The 19,651-nt window shown below is 47.5% G+C and overlaps 1 protein-coding gene across 7 annotated transcripts in view; it reads left to right on the plus strand.

Moving 5' to 3' along the window:
- The window catches only part of LOC123948254 (BEN domain-containing protein 5), a 1,602,508-nt gene that overhangs the window by 1,575,207 nt on the left and 7,650 nt on the right, over positions 1–19,651 (plus strand). The window lies entirely within an intron of this gene.

Below are 19,651 nucleotides of genomic sequence, written 5' to 3' on the forward strand. Positions count from 1 at the left end.
GCTAATTGATGGCTGCTATGGAATTGCCTAAGCAAGGAACTCTTGTCATTAGCAAGTGATGGGTTGCCTTGGCCTACAACTAGGAAACCTTTGAAATCCTGCATCTAAATTGCCATTCTTTTGACTGCTGCTAGTGATGCTAATTAGCTGTGTTAATTGGATGTTTTGATATTTGAAGAGCAAAGCAATCCAATTCCTTCCTCCAGAAAGCCAAAATTATTAATGAACTTGGCAGCAGCCTTGGCTCTCTTTCCACAGTGGGCATGGCCAAAGATTTTGGGGGAGGGCAAGGGGTGTTTCTGAGGAAGTGTCTTGCCTGTCCCTAGGGAGAGGGAGAGGCTGAGAAGCTGGCTATGGAGCTTCCCAGTGGTAAAATCACACAGTGGGACAGAAGGGTCTTAGATCTTGAGACTAGAGACCAACATAAGGGATTTGGCTCTACTCTGCCGTTATCTGCCCTTTTGAAATTTTGTATCCCAGTGCTGAGCATAGTGCCTGACACACAGTCATCATCTAACACATATGAGTCAGATTCAAATCCCAGTTCGACCATTTTCTGGCTTGATGATTTGAGCAAAAGTTACCTCACCCATAGGTCTTGATTTTCCCTCCAACTACATATTAGTGGATAGTTCTGATCAATATAATTTTCTTCAAGTTGCTATATTTTCATTGATGCTTTATCATCCCATCACAGATGGTACTTGGTACCTCATCTGCCTAACCTGTCTCTGGATCTGGTTTGGATTATAAAACAGAATGATTAAAGCTGAAGAAAATATAGGTCCAGGCTTCTGTGGGAACACAGAGAGCAGATCAAGTAAACAACTAAATTCAGCCTTGAGGAATCTGGGAAAACTTCCCAAACAGGACAGATTTTTGCGCTGGGTTTACAAGGGTGATTAAGCATTCACCAAGAGGAGAAGAGGAAGACATTCCACAAGGTCCTGAAGGCCCAGAGCTGTAGATGAACACCTCACTGTTCTGAAATAAGAGACCTAAGTGATCTCTTACAGCATTTTTTAAGGGAGAAAACATAATCAAGGGCAGGAACAGGAATCTAGGGAAGAAAAGGCTGGGTACAGTAGCGTTGAGTTGACAGCTCACTCACCACTGGAAGGAACGTTCTTTAGGAAGCCAAGCCCACAGCCTACAATCTAGGTAATTGGCTCTTGGGATGTTTTCAAACACCATTAGAGACACCGCTCGGCCAGATTGATCATGTGTTCCAAAGACATAGTACAAAGATTAATGAGTGATTACTGCATCTTAAAGTGTTGGTAGAACTAATCTAATCTAATCTGCCCCTTTAAAGGAGGGAAGGCAGAAGGGACAGAGGAAAATGGAAGGAGGGAAGGAAGGAAAGAAGGAAGGAAGGAAGTCTTCTTAAAACCATAATATTTGGACTTGTTTCCAGTTTACAAATGTGATACTCCTTCTTTGCATAGCTCATACTTACACTTTGTATTAAAGGATCATCAGAAATCTAGTGGGAAGAGATTTTTGGAAGAACAAAGGCACAAATGACAATGAAGCATTGGGAGTGATTGGCACTAGAGTGTGCCAGGGCATGGGATCAGTATGGGGCAGAGGCTGGATAGGTGGGTGGAGGCCATATCACAAGAGGTTTTAGGTAAATGAGATTGGCAATTTATCCTAAGGGCAATGAGGAGCCTTTATGTTTTAAAAACAAAGAGCTACACAATATAGAGATGTTATAACATCTCCTTTGATGCTCCTTTTCATAATTCCTGCTAGACAGTGAGCTCTGAAAGGAGCTCATCATATGTGATTTTTATCTGTATCTCCAGGACAAGGAACACAGTAGGTATTCACAGTTGTTGGCTGACTAAAATTGAGGGGCCCAAACTGATAACCAGAAGGGGTAATGGCTTGTCCCATGTCACTGTGAAAGCTGGTGGCAAAGGCTGGCCTGCCCCCAGGCCAGAGCTTCTGCAGGTATACTACTAAATCATACATTCCCTGGCACCAGGTCTCAGCTGATTGAGGGCTTCGGATTTGAGTGCATCCTGTGTGACATGATCTAAGGACAGGGTCAATTACCTCCCGATCTCTCTCTATAATACTAAATCCTTTCCCTCAGAAAGCCTGGGAGAATCCGGGCCCAGCCTTAGGAAGCACTTTGGCCTCTGATATCCTCACAAGACCCACTGATGTCTTGACCCAGATGTTCTCTCCTAGGGAACCCATTGCCATTATCAGATAGTTAAGGATCCCCATGGCTCAAGGCCTGGGGGATAGAAAAATGAGTCAGATGCAGTTGCTGCACTCAAGGACTGATCTGAACCTGAATGTGTTAGGACACAGCCCAGGTTGGATGCCTCTCAGTATCCATGGTGCTCAGCATCCACGGGCTGGAGTTGATTCCATGACGGAGTGAAGGAATTGAGGAGACAGGGAAGAAAACACACCCTCTATACCTTATATCACAGTGAGGAAGCTGCTGGTATCATGAAAGAGGAATCGAATTCAAAGGAGAAGAGAGTTGTTCCCAGGAACAACTTCCAAAAATTTCATGAAGGATGTGGTAGAGTCTGGGCTAAGCCTTGAAAAATGACCAGACTAAGATGAAGGCGGGGAGAGAGCATGAGCAGAGGCACCGACTGTCAGTAATTATCTAACAAATGGCCACACAGTGCCTACTGTGTGCCAGGTACTATGATGAGCAATAAGGATCCCAAGCAGACCTCCCAGAATTTGCCATCCTGGAGAGGGAAGAGGCAGGAGGAAGTAGAGTGTGTGTGTGTGTGTGTGTGTGTTGGGGTAGATGGGAGGAGGGCAGTGGTATGGGATTAAGGGAAGGTCAGGAGGATATTATCAAGTGTGTTAGGCCCAGTCCAGAACCATCAAGGATCTAACATTTCAGGTCACGTGAGGCCTTTATTCTCTACCTGCCATAAAAGGTGTTTGATGGGGAAGGAAAGAAAACTAGCACTCACAGAGCTTCTGCTATATACCAGTGAAAAGTGCTTTACATACAATATTCTTATTTAATCTTCTAAACCACTTTGTAGTAGGTCTGTGTAGCCTTGTTTTACAAATGAGGAGGCCAATTTTAAGCAACTGGTTGGCAGTAGAATCTTTGTGACTCCACAGTCCTTGATTTTTTAATATTACACCATGCTGACCAGACAGCATGCTCACTCTATACCTCTATACCCTCTCCTGTGCCCTGGTTGATAAGGGGGAGAGGGAGAGGGTGTGTGTGTGTGTGTGTGTGTGTGTGTGTGTGTGTGTGTGTGAATGCAGGAGCGGGCTCAGATATGCTTGCATACAGGTACCACCTGTGGGCTAAGAGATTCTGATTACTTCCGTCCAATTAATGCTCTGTTCATTCTTGCTGTCTCTTTATGATTAGAATTAATTGCTGCTGATGACACTGTGTAGAAGGGAAAGGACAGTCATCAGCAGTTCCGCTTGGGGGATAAAAACATTGTAATGCAAAACAAAACTGGTTCCTGAGGACTTGAAATAGGAAATTCTCTGCCGGAGAAAGATTAGGTGTTCTGTGACCAAAATCAATATTCTGTGACCCTGTTCCGGCAGAAGGACAACCCGTTCCTATTCTGGTCAGCAGTACAGATAAAAGGAAATGAGGCAATATATTTATTTGGAAAATTGGTTGTGTTAAAAAAAAAAAAAAGACTGTGATTTTGCAAATCTCTTCCTCATCTGTAAAATTAAGAGGTTTGATGAGGTAAAAACTACAAGGTCTGGTGTTAGTCAAATTTTTTTGGTTGCCAGTGACAGAAAACCCAATTTGAACTGACTTAAGTAAAAAAGGGAATTAATTTGCTCTCAAAACTTTAAAGGAATACTGGTTTTAAGCAGGCCTGGATCTAGAAACAGTGTCTTCAGGACTCGGTCTCCAGCTGCTCTGACAGACTCTCTTCCCCATGGAAACAAAATGGCTGCCAGCAGCTCCTGGGGGACATCCAGTCCTCTCAGAGTTAGGGGTGATTCTCTCTCTCACAGGTCCTAGAGTTGAGTCCCCTCAGACATATGCACACCTGACTATTCACTCTGGCAAGAGGCATCCAGCGCTCATCTTGGCCAGGATTGGATTGACTCTAGATCCTCATGGCCAATCTGGGCGGGGTCAGCCCCTTATGAGCCTCAGGGACTGAAATGGGGGTTTCAATGTGGAAAAATTGGGTGTTGTTAAAGGGGAATAGATTAAAAGCAGAAAAAGAGCGTATCATGCTTAGTGAAATAAGTCAATCGGAGAAAGACAACTATCATATGATCTCCCTGATATGAGGACATGGAGAATCAACATGGGGGGTTAGGGGGATAGGAGAAGAATAAATGAAACAAGATGGGATTGGGAGGGAGACAAACCATAAATGACTCTTAATCTCACAAAACAAACTGGGGGTTGCTGGGGGGAGGTGGGATTGGGAGAGGGGGAGGAGGCTATGGACATTGGGGAGGGTATGTGCTATCGTGAGTGCTGTGAAGTGTGTAAACCTGGTGATTCACAGACCTGTACCCCTGGAGTTAAAAATACATTGTATGTTTATTAAAAAAAAAAAAAATTTGGAAGGGGAGGCGAACCATAAGAGACTATGGACTCTGAAAAACAACCTGAGGGTTTTGAAGGGTCAGGGGTGGGAGGCTGGGGGAACAGGTGGTGGGTAATAGGGAGGGCACGTTTTGCATGGAGCACTGGGTGTTGTGCAAAAACAATGAATACTGTTACGCTGAAAAAATAAATAAAATGGGAAAGAAAAAAAGAAAAAGAGAACAAGATCGATAACCACTGTTGGTACCAACCTGCTCAGATGTTTTATGATTCTCTAGCCATAGAGTTCAGCCTAGAATATAGGAAGTGCAGCAAAGTTTAGGAAGTACTTGAAGTCAAGAGATGCAGTTAAAGGCACAAAAGAGGGTAAAGTATTTTTGAGCACCTACTCTATGTGACAATCCCTACTGAGTGCTTTCACATTCATGATGTCATTCAGTCCTCACGATACTCTAGTTAGGAGCTGTTGTCATTCCCACTTCACAGATAAGGCAATTTAGGATTAGCAGGTGAATCACTTGTCTAGGGTTTATTTATGCATTCATCTACTTGTTTTTCCCACAAACATGGTGGGAATATGGTGGAGTCACATTGGGCTGTGCGGAGCTGAGGATGGGGACGATGCAGGCTCTGCCCGCAGGGAGCTCACTGTCTAGCTGGGAAGAGAGAGGCAAAGAGCAGTGGAGATCATGGGTGTAATGGTCGGTCCCAGCCAGCTCAGGGCTGATACCCAACTCTGCCCCCTGGCTCCCAGGCCCAGCTCCTTTTTGTCCCCTCCCAGCTCAGGTCTGGGGCTCCCTGCTCTGCCTAGATGGGACATTGTTTGGAGAGCCTCTGGCTCAAGAGGAGTGTGTGTCCCTGGAGGCCCAGTAGTACTCAAGTTAGTTTCACCCTCTACCTATAACTAGCTAGTTGTGGGAGGATCACCTGCCTGCGAGTAGAGGGACACTGTTTCCTCCACAAAACCTTTTCATCTCAGCATCATTGGCTTTACGTGGGATTCTTGGAAATATCTATCACACAGCAATCCTCTTTAGCAGATGGCCCTTCTTCCAGGAACCCTCATTCTGGGCTTTTCCTGCCTTTCTAGGAGTGACAGAGGAAGAACAAAGCCACTTTACCTTTGGGAGTTTGTGATGCTTGCTTTCAGTCTTCCTTGTGCCAAGCCCCACAGCTCCACATTTCTCTTCCCACAGTCACTAGAAAGTAACCTCCATTTCTCCTCCCAGTGAAGTCCTCAAACACCCAGAATTCCCTCCAAATTCCTACCATTAGCAGCAATATAGTAACGGAACACCAAATGTGCCCGTACACAGCTGGGCATGGGGGAAATGATGGTGAACAAAGCAGGCCCAGGTGTTGCAATCACCAAACTTGGTGGTCTTGTAGAAAAGGCAGTTATTTATCAAAAACCACATGGACACATAAAGTTACAGATGTGAGAGGCCTAGAAAGGGGTGCCAGGGGCACTGGGAGGTATAGGATGGCAGCCACTGACTTGTCCAGGAGGTCAAGGCTTTCTTGAAGAAGTGGAAGTTGGGCCAAGGGCTGACGAGTGAGGAGACGTTACCTGGAGGCAGTGAGGCTGAAGGTCTGTGACAGCCTCTCAGACACAGACTCTGCCACAGGAGCATGAAGAGGCACATAGCTGGGTTAGGAAGTCCTGTTCTCAAGGGATAAACAACAGCAGGGGTCACAGTATGACTCGTTTGTCTTACTAAAATAGGGCAGGATGGAATGAGACGTGGAACAGGCATGTTTTATATCCTGAACTGAGCAGGTCCTGATGAGTGTGTGTCGGAGGGAGGGAGGCAATCGGGCAGACAGGCCTGCTGGCCCATCGGCGCTGTGGGAGAGTGAGAACAGAAAAGCCCCTAAGAAAACATATTCTGTCCCTTAAAAAAAAAGGATGTATGTGTTAGTCTCATGGGGAGTTCAAGCCCAGCTTCTTACCCATCCTGTCAGGGGACTCACTTCAGCTTTTTCTGACAAGAATCTAAGATGTCCCCCAAAGACCAGGAGATGCAAGGAAATGTCAGTAACTAGACATTATGGTGGAGCCCCATTGCAGGAATCATAGGGGTCACTTGGCAGAATGTGTAGCAAAATAAAATTAGACAACCCTCCTACTAAGGAGAGTGCCATAGAGGGATTCTAGGGAACAAAGACCTCCCTGGATTCTAGGAGCCGTGTTCAGACTTCCTATCCATGATCACTGGTGACATCACCACCTGATTCCCCAAGAGAGGATCCTGGTGTGCTACCCTGGGTGATTTTTCTAGTCCAGCCACCTCTGCCAGAACCCTACACTCAACCCCCAACTCACATCCATTTTATGTGACCAGTATTTCTAATTCTGTCTCTTCCTTCTAGCCCCATGGTTAGTGTCCTAGCTCAGGTCTGCCCCATCTTCTCTGTCTCCCATCTTGGTCCCTCCCAAATCATCCTCTACCAGGGTCACAGGAGTGATCACTATGAAGCCAAATCTAATATTCTCTCTCCCTCTCTTAAAACCTTGCCATGGCTCCTCATTACCTGCAACATAATGTTCACGTCCGTGATATCACACCAGGCACTCAGGACCTGTCTTTGTGTATTTCTCTTGCTTCCTTCTTCATCTTGCAGAAGATGTTCCAATCACACCAAATATCTTCAGTCTTAGAGGTGATCACCAGGCCTCAGCATGCTTGCACATGCTTCCATCTCTGGTCAGGGATCCCTTTCCATGCATGCCATCATCCCCCCTTTGCCTGGTCAGCTCCTTCTCTTTTGTCAAGTCCTCCAGCTTCCAACCTCATTCTACCTGTGTTTGTTCATTGACTCCCTCCCCTACTGTGACACACACTCCTTGAGCACCTCTGCACCATTGTATTTCAGCATCTAGAAAAGTACCCGGCACATAGTACATTCTCAATTATTTGTTGACTAAGTTACTTACTGCACATTCATTTCAAATCAAGGTCACCCACCCAGTTCAGCACAGGGGTTACCTCCTCTAAGAAGTCTTCTGGGGTCCCTCCAATGTTAGATCTTACTTTCTGTGTCCCTGCTTCCCTTGCTTCCCCCTGCCATCTGCAGTTTTTATCTACCTGCTTTCTGTAAGGGCTGCTCAGCACACAGACTGAATTCTCATTTTCAAATCCATAACATCTAGCCCACAGCCTTACACAGCAGAGAATAAATATTGAATAAATGAATGTATTCATTTTAAGACAGTTAAGATAATAAATAATTATAACATGATACTAATTTCCACAAGCCTCAGGCCTTGCCATTGGACAGACCTAAGTTTTGAGGCCTAGCCTCCAACTGCTAGTTGAGTGATGTTAGACATGGGACATCCCCGAACCTCAGTTTACTAACCTGTAACATGGGAATAATAAAATCTACCTTGTTTGTGCACAATAAATAGCACAGTGCCTGGAAGATCGTAACTGATCCTAAGTATGAGTTCCATCCCCTGTGTTTCAAGTTCAAGACAACAGTTAAAAAGAAAGTAACACAATGGCAGAAAAGAAAATCATAAAATGTTAGAGCCAGTAGGGCCCTAAAGATTAGAATTTTTTTTAAGATTTTATTTATTTATTTGACAGATAGAGATCACAAGTAGGGAGGGAGACAGGCAGAGAGAGAGAGAGAGAGGAGAAAGCAGGCTCCCTGCCAAGCAGAGAGCCCGATGCGGGGCTCGATCCCAGGACCCTGGGATCATGACCTGAGCCGAAGGCCGAGGCTTTAACCCACTGAGCCACCCAGGCGCCCCTAAAGATTAGAATTTAAGGGATAGGATCATTTCTATTTTGCTTAAGATGGAACAAAAATGTCCCCAAAGGAGAATTAAATGTAAAGAGGTAGCCAAGAATAAGGTATTATAATAGAGTTTCACTGTGTATAGCCATCCCTTGGTGAAACCCTGAAACAAGCTGAATTCCTCCTAATTATACAAGCAGGGAAAGTGAAGCCCAGCGAGGGGGGATGAGTGACCTGTGCCCAGGTCGTACAGCTATTTGGTAAAAGCTGACATTCAAACATGGGTCTCTGGACTCCCAGGATATTGCTCATTCCGTTAATTCATGTAAGTGCTTCAGATTCCAGGCCGAATCAGAATGGAGACACAAGGAACAAGGGAATGGGCTTCTTTTAAAGATCAGAGACCCCATATCCTAATCCTTTGGTGGGCCTCTTAAATTCTAAGCTGGTTTCAATTATTACCCTGCTTTCTGACCAAAAGCCTGGCCCGCAGTTCTCAGCCACTGAATGGCCCACCATTCCATTTGTAGTCACTTCCTAGGGCCCATCTTCACGGAGCGTCCTTTTGACCCGACGAGTGGACTGGCACCAGTAGGATCTCTGAGGTCTCCAAGTTAATGCAGATGCACTTGCGACAGGGTCTACCTACTGTTTGTTGCGTTCTGAGCCTGGGTGTTTGCACTCCCCAGCACCACCCGATTCTCACTAATGCCAGAAGAGTCACGGTTTAAAAAGTGAATGAGTCAGGAAATGAGAAGAAATATTACCTGAAGGGAATGATAAACTCAAGTATCTCCATCCAAATTTAGAGCAGAGATTCTTACCATTCTGAAGGATGCAGATGTCTTTGAAAATTAAACAAAATTGTGAACATTCTCCCCAGGAAAATTCACACACATATACATAATGTTTTTGCCTGTGACGCCAGAGGGTCTAGGAAGCCCCTGGTTCCCCAGATAAGAGCTCCAAATCTAGAGGCTTGCAAGACATCAGAGCTGAAAGGTTTCCAAACACCAGCAAGTCAGCCTTTCCCCGAATTTCACAACTGGAAAACTGACACCTAGAGCACCCTTGTCCCCCTCCCACACACAAGGGCATGCAACCTCCTAGAGACAGCTGAGGCCTGGAGCCAAGACCCATCAGAGCTCCTCCCACTTAATACACCTCTCTTCCCCAGCCTCCCGCCTGCTCCAAGACGCTGCCGCACAAATATTGACTTTGGTCTTTAGTCTTGTTTTTATTGTGCGTCAATGGAAGCTTCTGAAAATACCTAGGCACATCTCAGAGAAATAGAGCCTCCTCTAGCACTGAGCCACATCCAAGCCCCACCAATCGCTGAGTGGGGCCCAGCTGGGCAAGCACAGCAGACTTGGTGGGCTGACTTCCAGAGCTGTGGTCAGCCATCAGTGGGGAAAGGGAGCCACTGTTAGGAAACTGCTAGTTCCCGGAGTGGAAGAGGAGGGGGAGTGGGGGGACCCCACAAAGCAAGCTGGAGTGTGGGAGGTTGGGGGATGGAAAATTAATATCCCTCCTGAGAGAGGAGTGGGGCTAAGATAGACGGGCTGTAAATGCCAGCCATCTGGGGCTAGGGAAGTGAGAGGCATCTCAGAGGTTGACCTGTGCAGGGGACAGAGGGAGGCCACTCTTCCTGCCCAAGTGATGGGGAGAAGGGCTTAAGCAACCATCCTAGGAGGTCAGTACAGCTTGTGAGGACACATTCCTTTCCCCATCCCCCATCTCCAAGGAGCACTCAGGGATGACTTTTCTCAGGTAGGGGAGACGGAGCCCCTCCCAGTCAAGCCCTCGCCACACCTCTAAGGCTCCCACACATGCCCACCACCCCCATTTCACCTGCTGCATGCCCACCAGATACTGTGTGTCCCTTAGACCAGTGGCTCTCACCACACACAACCCAGGGAATGTTTGGCAATGTCTGAGGACATTTTGGGTTGTCGCAATAGGAAAAAGCCGAGGATACTGCCAAACAGCCTACAATGCACAAGACAGCTCCTTCCCACGGTCCTCCAGTCTCAGACATCAAGAGTGCCTGGACTGCAAGCAGTCTGAAGGCAGGACCATTCCTGTTTTGTTTACTCTGTCGACCCAGTATAGTCTACACGCCTATTACACAGCCCAACACAGAGGAAGTGCTTAATAAGTACCTGTTGAATAAATAACAGTAATGAATGAATGAAAACCTGCCCAATCTGGTTTGCTCAAAACCCCCCAAAGTCATCCTGTCCAGACTCAGGCACATTAGTCCTAAGGTCAGATCTCCATCTGTTCTAGCCCAGCCAGCCTCCAGCTTGATTGCTCTTCCAAATTCCCCATCAGAGTGATGGGTACTACCCCATGCCTGAGAAGGCCTGCCCTGATCTGGGTGGCCAGAAAGGGTATCCTCTTCCTAGGATGGGACAGAGAGAAAGTGAGGACTAGATTAGTACTAGAGATCATTTTAGCTCACTCTCTAGCCAGTTTTATAGAAAATAAACCGAGGCACTCAGTATGGAAGGGACCTGCAAGACTTTATCCCTGAACATGCAGAAAATTTTTAAAATAATTTCTTCATCGGGGCGCCTGGGTGGCTCAGTGGGTTAAAGCCTCTGCTTTCAGCTCAGGTCATGATCTCAGGGTCCTGGGATCGAGCCCCGCATCCGGCTCTCTGCTCAACGGGGAGCCTGCTTCCCTTCCTCTCTCTCTCTGCCTGCCTCTCTGTCTACTTGTGATCTGTCTGTCAAATAAATAAATAAAATCTTTAAAAAAAAATAATTTCTTCATCTCTCTCTCTCCCTGTCTCTCTGGTCCTCTTTTTCTTTCTCCCGCCTTATCTTGTTTTTTGGCTCATTTTTTTTTCTTACTGCTGTGATAGGTCTAACATGTGTTAAATGGCTCTGGAAACAAATTTGAATGTGGCCTACCCTTGTCTTCGAAGAGCTCGTGCTTTGTTGGAAGTGACAGGTTCATAAATAACAATGATAATAGAGTTACTACCTGCCAGCACTGTGCTAGGTGCTTTGGATACATGACTTCTAATCAACCCAAGAGTCCTTCGAGGTGGGTAGCCTTATCCATTTCAGAGACGAGAAAACTAAGGCACAGAGAAGTTGAGTAGTTTGCCCAAAGTCACACAGCTAGACATGTAGGAGCCAATATTAAAAGTCATGCTTTGGGGACTTTAAATCCCACATTCTAAATAGATGCTCAGTGTGATCCAGTGTCAGGGGACAAGGCTTTGGCCAGCTTGTGGAAGGCCATGAATGCCAGATATAAAAGTTTAGATCTTTCCCTGTAGGTGACAGGGAATTGGCATAAGGTTGTAAGTGAGGAAGTGACAAGGTTAGCAATTGTGAGAACATCGCTCTCGGTGAAAATGTTGGGAAACTGAAGTCAAGAAGACCAATTAGGTTGGAGCAATAGTTCAGATAAGAGAAGGATCTGAAGTAAAGGAGTAGGAGTGGGAGAGGAGGAAGGGCAGTCCATGACACGTTTAGGAGATAAGACAAGCAGCATGTGGCTGGTACAGGTATTTCCTGCCCTTAAGAGGCAGCAAATAATGTCAATTTAAAAAGACTGGAGTTGGACATGTCTGGGTCCAAATCTGGTGAATGCACTTGCTGCTTGTGCAGGAGACACTGAGGGTCAGGGTGGGGCGGGGTTTGAGCACCCCACAAGATGTCCAGCACAGAGCCAGAACTGCACTCCTGGACATGCGGGAGCCTTTGTCCTCCGCTCCTAGCCACCCAGAGCAGCTCTGCCTGGTTAGTGACACCCACGTGTGTCCAGATGCTGACTCCTGGAACCCATCAGTGTCCCCTTACGTGGAAACGAGGTCTCTGTGGATGTTATTGTTAAGGATCTCGAGGGAGGAGTTTATCTTGGATTCTGGGGGCAGGCCTGGCATGCAATCACAGGCATCCTTATAAGAGGGAGGCAGGGGTGCCTGGGTGGCTCAGCCAGTTAAGCGTGCTACTCTTGATCTCAACTCAGGTCTTGATCTCAGGGTTGCGAGTTCAAGCCCTATGATGGGTTCCACACTCAGTGTGGAGCTTACGGAGCTTACTTAAAAAAAAAAAAGAAAAGGGCAGCAGAGGGAGATTAGACACACACACACACACACACACACAAAGAGGGCTGCAGAGGTAGATTAGACACACACAGGAGGAGGAGGCAGTGTGGCCATGAAGCAGACCCTGGAGTGATGAGGTTATAGCCAAGGCACATGGCAGCCCCTAGAAGCTGGGAGAGGCCAGGAACAGCTTCTCCTCTGGGACCTCAACAGAGAGTGTGCCCTGTGAGCACCTTGTTTTTAGCCCAGTGAAATGAATTTCAGACTTGTGGCCTCCAGAACTGCGAGAGAACAAATGTGCGGTGTTCGTGGTGACTCATTACAGTGGCTGTAGGAACCAGGCCCAGAGCCTCCATTATGCCCACCTTGGCTTCGAGCTTGGAGGATCGGAGCACCGCCCCCCCGCTCCAATGTCTGTATGCGCTCATCTCCCACCTCCGCTCACAAAATTCTCACCCTTCTGAGTTGTGTCTCGCGTGTTGGAGAGGAGGCCCCCTGCCCCGCTGCCCATCAGCCTCTCTCCCTTCCTTCTCTGCCCTGCTGTCCTTTGCCTCTCACTGGCTCTGCCTCTGTTTCTGTCTTCACATCTCCTGTGCTCTCTCCCCTCTGATGCCCACATTGCTCTGTTTCTGCTTGTCTCTTTCTGTCCCATTTTCACTTCCTCTCTCTCCCTCCCCACTGTCTACCTCTCTCTCTGACTCTCTCTTTACTGCGGGCTTCCTATTCTTCTGTCTCTGCTCCTCACCCCATTTCTCTCCACTTCTCAAGTTCGAGTCGCTCTCAGCCCCTCTGACGATCTTCCTGATTTTTCTGCTCCATCCTGATGGGTTTCTCTTCGTATCTTCCTGGCTCTTTCTATCTCTTTCTCTTTTGGCCTCTGCTGCTTCCTGTCTGTCTGTCCTCTTCCCCCCTTCTGCTCTGTCTCTGTGTCCTCCCTCTCCCCTCTCTCCCACAGTCACAGCCCCCCTCCCCTCCAGGGTGCCTCAGGACTCACCTGCGATTGGACAGGACTCTGCCATGACCTCTACAACCCCCCACGCGGCCCTTCAGAGAAGGATCCATCTGTTTAGTCATGCACCTGTCCCACAAGGTGGAGGTTGGGTGAGGGAGGCAGGGACCAGAGTTATTTCACTGTCACATTGTTGTTCCCCCTTTACCTAGAGGCTCCTCAACACATCCCTCTTAACATTCCAGCAGCGCTGTCAGCCTCGCCAAGGAGAAATCACTTTTCCTTGGCCTGCCCCTCTGCAGCATTAATCTTTCCCCTTTAATGATAATCGTCTGTTGCTGGGAGGGGCAGGATTATGAGACAAGAAGGAATTCTAGGCGGAGGTTTCAAAACAGGGAGAAAGTAGGAGTTCAGTTTTCTTATTTGGAAGTCAGATGATAGCAGGGAAAGAGCTTCATGAGGACTGAGACCGTGTTTTTCTCTGTTTTTCTATTTCTCTGCTTTTCTATTCCCTATGTCCCAGCTCCTGGAACAGCATCTGGCATGTAAAAGACAATAAATATATGAATGAATGAATGAATGAATGAGTCAATGAATGAATGAATGAATGGGCTTCAATCCTCATATCAGTTCTTACTGCACCTCACAGGACAAGTCACTTCCAAGTTGTCATCCACACAATAGGGCTGGTAATCAGAGCTGCCCACGGCACACAACCATGAGGACAGAGAAGGGAAGTATGGGAACTGGTGAGAGGGCCTGGACCTCAGCTCTCTTCAGGGCAGGCCAGGTGGGCTCGCTGGTGGTTCTGGAAGAGCTGCAGAGAGTGAGAAGTGCAGAGCTGGCTGCAGAGAGCCAGGGGCAAGGAACAGGATGAGGAAGAGATAGGAGGATGTGTGTGAGATGTGTTGCGTCTGGGACCCCTCAGGGAGGTAGGGAGGACCTTCCTCGGGAAGCTGCTATGTGCCAAGAAGGAGGTGTATCTGACTCCCGTCAGGGGGCTTACATCCCTGAGGTTAACTATTATCTCTAGTAGTGGGGTTGGGTTGGATTTGGCAAGAGCCCAGTAATGAAATGGCTGGTCAGAGCTTGTGTCTCAGATGAGGAGGACCCTCACCCTTGGTGCTGGCCAGCTCCTTCAGCTCCAAGCATGCTCAAACCCCACCTTTCCCACGAGGCCTCCTCTGACCACTCTGCTTAGTGCTACAGTGTGCCCCTGCGCCCAGCCCTCCCCTACTCTGCTCTTTATGTTTACTTCATAGCACTTACCACTTTCACTTTCTGACATTCTCAAAAGCTTACCAATGTGTTAGGTTGACAGTTTGTCTCCCATAACTAGAACAGAAGCTCCATGCCAACAAAGATCTTTGTGAGTTTTCTTCGCTCTGTATCCCAGTTGCCTAAAACGACTGGGCACATCGTAGGCTTTCAGTAAATATTTGTTGAATGAAAGAATGGGGATGGGATTTTTCATAAGCTTATTATATTGAACATACCATGTTAATTCTGGATAGGACTTAAGGAACTCTACTTTTTACCCACAGAGAAGGTAGGCTCAGAGAAGGGAAACGGCCAAGGTCACATGGCAAGCTATTGGCTGAAACCGGGTTGGTCTCTTGAATTCCCCCTGAATTGTGCTCATTCAATGCACCAGATCCCGGGCCCCAAGACCAGAGAATAGAGGGTCCTACAGTCACTGCCACTCCCCAAGACACCTTGGGACACTCAAGAATGGGTCTTCTCTGAGAGTAGGAACAAGAGGTGGAGAGCTGCGCTGAGTGGAACATACCATACAGTAAGCAAGACCTGCGGCATGAGTAATCCAAAAGGGCTGGTAGCTCAGAAACCATTTCCATGATTTGATTCTTTCCCTATTTCTGATTTAGGACCTAGATGCTTAATGTCTCATTGTCATCTCCAACTCCAAATGAACTTCTAGTCTCTCCCCTCACCCTGTGCCACCACCCCCAGGCTTCTGTATTCCCGATCGTGGCACCCCATATGACCAGCTGCTCAGGCTAAACATGCAGGAGGTTGCCCTTCATTCCTTTCTCTCCTCGGACCCCACGGCTGACCTGCCAGTTCCTGCCCCAAGACATATCTTCCCATCTCTACTACCTCTGTCCTGGTCCAGACCATCCCACCCCCCGCCCCCATCTCTCTCTGGGACCCCTGCAGTAGTCTCCTGGCCAATATGCCTGCTTTTACTCTTGCTTCCTTATTTTTAGTACAGCAGTGACCTTTTAAAATGATAAATCAGACAGTCTCATTTTCCTGCTTAAAATTCTTCAGCAGCTTTCCATTCACTTAGAAAATCCAGACTCCTTCAGATGACCCAGTATAAAGCTCCACATGATCTCACTCTTGCCTGTGCCTTCATGCCAGCCCCCTTTCCGACCCTCTCTCACACCCAAGGACCCTTCCCACCGCCCTTCCTTGGCTCTGCCTCTCTTCAGGGAGGCCTGCCCACGTGGCCTATCTGAAGCAGCACCCCTATCACCCTCTCTCACAGATCCTGTGCATTTTCATCCTACGCTAGTTCAGTCGCAATTATATATTCATGAGGGTTTTTATTGCTTTGTTATATGTCTCCACTTCTAGACTTAAGAACCATTTTCTTGGTTGGTTTTTTTGTATCATCATCATCATCATCATTATTTTATCACAGTATACCCTGAGCCTTCCAGAGAACTTAAACATAACAGATGATCAACAAATATATATTGAGTGGACAAATGATAGACACCACCATAGATAATCACATCAAATATTTTTTATTGCCTATAGAAGTTTAAATTCCTTAATTTGGCATTCAAAACCTTCACTGATCAGCCTGCAGCCTACCTGTGCAGCCCCAGCTTTCACACTATCCGGAGGTGGCCTGGGCCCAAGGGCCCTTCTCAATCTCATTTATGGCCCAGGGTCATATGTCCCCACGCCACTCCATGCTTCCACTGATGTCATCTCTCTCTTCCTCCCCTTTGTGATTGGTCCTTGACCTTCACATCTTTGTTATACATCCACTTCCATGAAGCCTTTTACAGTTCCCCCAGTAGGAATTCAACCTCTTATATATCCACAGAGCTTAGAGTTTGCATGGATGATCACACTCCAGAGAGGAGAAACCATATGCCCAGTGGTAAAAGACACTCCATTCACAAGCTACCTCTATCACTTTCAAGCCACAGGGCTCCAGGTCATTTATGCAAGTTTTCCTCTTTACAGTTTTCTCTTCTGCAAAATACATGTGGAATTGTACTTTGCTTTTGCAGGGTTATGGTGGGGACTGGCAAAAGTAACTACACTGTGCAGTGCTCGGGGTAAGCTCAAAAATAAAGAGTTGCTTTTGTGAAGGTGACCAGTGCAGCAGCCTGTCCAGTGACATAGTTGGGACATGCTAGCGTCCTCCTCCACACTGTCAACTGTCCTTGTCTAATTTTTCTGTCTCTAACCCCAATCCCTGTCACTGTACCTCCCAGTATACACATGGGAGGAGCCCAGGGAATGTTTGAATGAATGAATGAATGAATGAATGGAGTGAGTACATGAATGAATGAATGAATGAATGAGCGAGAATGAACAGCATGTGCCCAAACCTTCCTTACCTGTTGAAGTGTCGCAGGAAGTACTAGAACTCCTGACACCCGCCCTTTAGTTCAAAGAGCTCTGAGCAGAAGTGGCCAAATCAGTCTGGGTTTCACCCCATCCTGGACACGTCCCCCGCTTCTCTGATTTGGGGGACCTGATCCCCTTTGCTGTCTGTTCCTGCCCTCTGTGAGAAACAGATCAGTGAGCTCTGTAAGAATATGTGGAAGATGACAGTTCCAGCTTGTGGGACTTTCAGAGATTGGTGGAGGTGCTGTGGGCTGGAGGGAGTCTCTCCTTCCTCGCGTCTCCACATAGTGGCTGGGCCTCCACCTGCAGCCCCTCCGTGGACCCCTAAGGGCTTCCCCATAGCAGAGCGGCCTCAGGGCAGCTAGACTGCTTTCATGGAGCTGCAGGACCCCAGCTGGAGTATTTTAGCAAGCAAAGGGCAAGTGACAACTCCTTTGCTGACCTTGCCTCAGAAGTCCCGCCAGGTCTCTCTGACCAGTTCTGCCATTTTTGTAGTTACAGGTGAGTCATAAGCCCAACCAGATTCAAGGGGAGGAGATATGGACCACATTTCCCCATAGAAGGGCAGTCAAGGTCATATCCTAGAATAACTATGGGAGACATTTTTGGAAATAACAAGGTGCCATATATAAAATGTGGCAGGGCCAGGATTCCAACACTTCTGCCATGCCTTTTGAGCCAGTCGAGGGGACCTGTCCTTTTCCGTGTGGCCCCATCACTCTTACTGTGAGCACACACAGTGGTGATGTGGTTTCCCCAAGCCACCTGGAGCCTGGCTGGGTGAAAGCGGCAGACCAGGGTCTGCTGGGCAGAGAGGCCATGCCCAATGCCAGCCTGTGAACTCTTTAAGGAGGAGGACAGGGAAGGTCGGTCACATCCAGAGGAAGAAAGCAGGTGGCAGCTGGAGAGCACGGTGAGCCTGCAGCGTGTCTCGCTGTCATAAACAACTTGTCTGGTGTTTTTCCTTCTCCCACCAGGCACTGGCCTGGGATGACTCAGCCCTTGACAGAAAAGGTGCCTTCGTGTTGAGAAACAGCCCAGGGTGGTGAAACATTCACTGCTCTGGAGTCAGACGTTCCTGAGTCAGAGTCCCGGCTCTACCTTTGCCAGCCAGGCAGCCTGGGATAAGTTTCTCAGTCTTCCCAAGCCAAAAAGAGATTAAAATACCTTCCTCATTGGATTGTTTGAAATGTATACATTTGTATACAAATGTATACAAAGCAAAGTAACGGTGCCATGCCAGGAACATAGGAGGTGCTCCATAGATGCTCGTTTCCGTTGCCTGGGCTGTGTCCAGCCCCAGCTCGGGGCGGTCTTGAAGACAGTGGTGAGAACTCCTTTGACCATTCCACAAGCACAAGTCCAGCTCTGTGACCCTGGGTGGAGTGGTGGCTGAGACCTATCCCATGATGTGACAATGAAACTGAGGTGTCTGGGGAAAGAGAAGAAGTCAGCCCCATAAGACATGCTCACGGAGGAAGCATGGCCTGGAAAGATGGGAGGATGTGGGCAAAGGCCAGGAGGCAAAAGAGGTTCAGTTGCTGGAGTGTGAAGACCAAGGGCAGTGAAAGGGGGGAGACCACAAGCACAAAACTAAGAAAACAAGCAGGGGCCCAGCGATGAAGGACCTTGAAAATCAAGTTCCAAAATTTGAACTTTAAAGTCAACTGGGAGCTACTTGGGAGTTTTACTCAGTTGGATGCAGGGATTAGCTCTGCATTTTATTGCATCCCTCTGACTGTTGTAGGAAATGGAGTCGAGGCAGGAAAGTCTGTGGCAGGGAGACCCATCAGGAGGATGACAGTAATCCAGGGGACAGGTGATGCTGGCCTTTCCTAGAGGGACAACAAGGGAGTGATGTGGACAAACTCAAGAATGAGGAGGTTCCTCAACAGTGACAGTTCAGATGTTCAGAGCTGAGGGATAGGAGAGAAGAGAGAAAGGCTTTCAATGAAGTCAGTTTAGAAGTCATGGGAGCATAGGGCCAGAGCACCCATCACAGCCCTGGGGAGAGGAGTATCATGGAAGGCTTTGCTAAAGGGGTATCACCTAACTGGAGAATTGATGAGCAAAAATTAGCCAAGGGAGGTGGGAAGGCACTTCAAGCAGAGAAGATAGCTCATGTGAAGGCCCAGAGATGTCAGCTGTAATGCACAGAGCAAGTACTCTCTGTTGTTGCATAGATGATTGGTCTGCCAGTTCATACTAAAGTGCCAATGGTTGATACAGAACTGGCCCTTTCTCCTTCCCTGGGGAGTTCGTACTTTAACAGGTCAAGAATCCTTGCTATAAGGATTCATGATCAGTAGATTTCAAGGTAGAACAGGGACACTGGGTGGGAGGATTTTACCATTGCCCCCTCTGGGATTACCAAAATAGATGACTGATCCCCAAAGAGTCAAACAGACCCTAGTCTACACACAACAAAGGGTCTCTTGACCTTGGGTCTTGCTTATCTGTTTCCACCCTGAGCTGCCTGAAGCCAGATTGTGGAAGCCCAGTGATTCCCAAAGGGACGCAGTTTATTCTAGAAACTGTGAACATAGCTTTGATGTAAGAGTACCCAGACCCATAACCTGATTCCTCTCCTTCCTAGTCCTGTGACCCTGGGCAAATTATTTAGCTTCTCAGCACCTCAATTTGCTCATCTCTAAAATGAGGAAAATAATAGTATCTAACATTCTGTGAAGGTCAAAAAAGATAGGACCTACAAAAAGCTTAGAAGGAT

This window comes from Meles meles, chromosome 1 (assembly GCF_922984935.1).
Source record: "Meles meles chromosome 1, mMelMel3.1 paternal haplotype, whole genome shotgun sequence".
NCBI lineage: Eukaryota > Metazoa > Chordata > Mammalia > Carnivora > Mustelidae > Meles > Meles meles.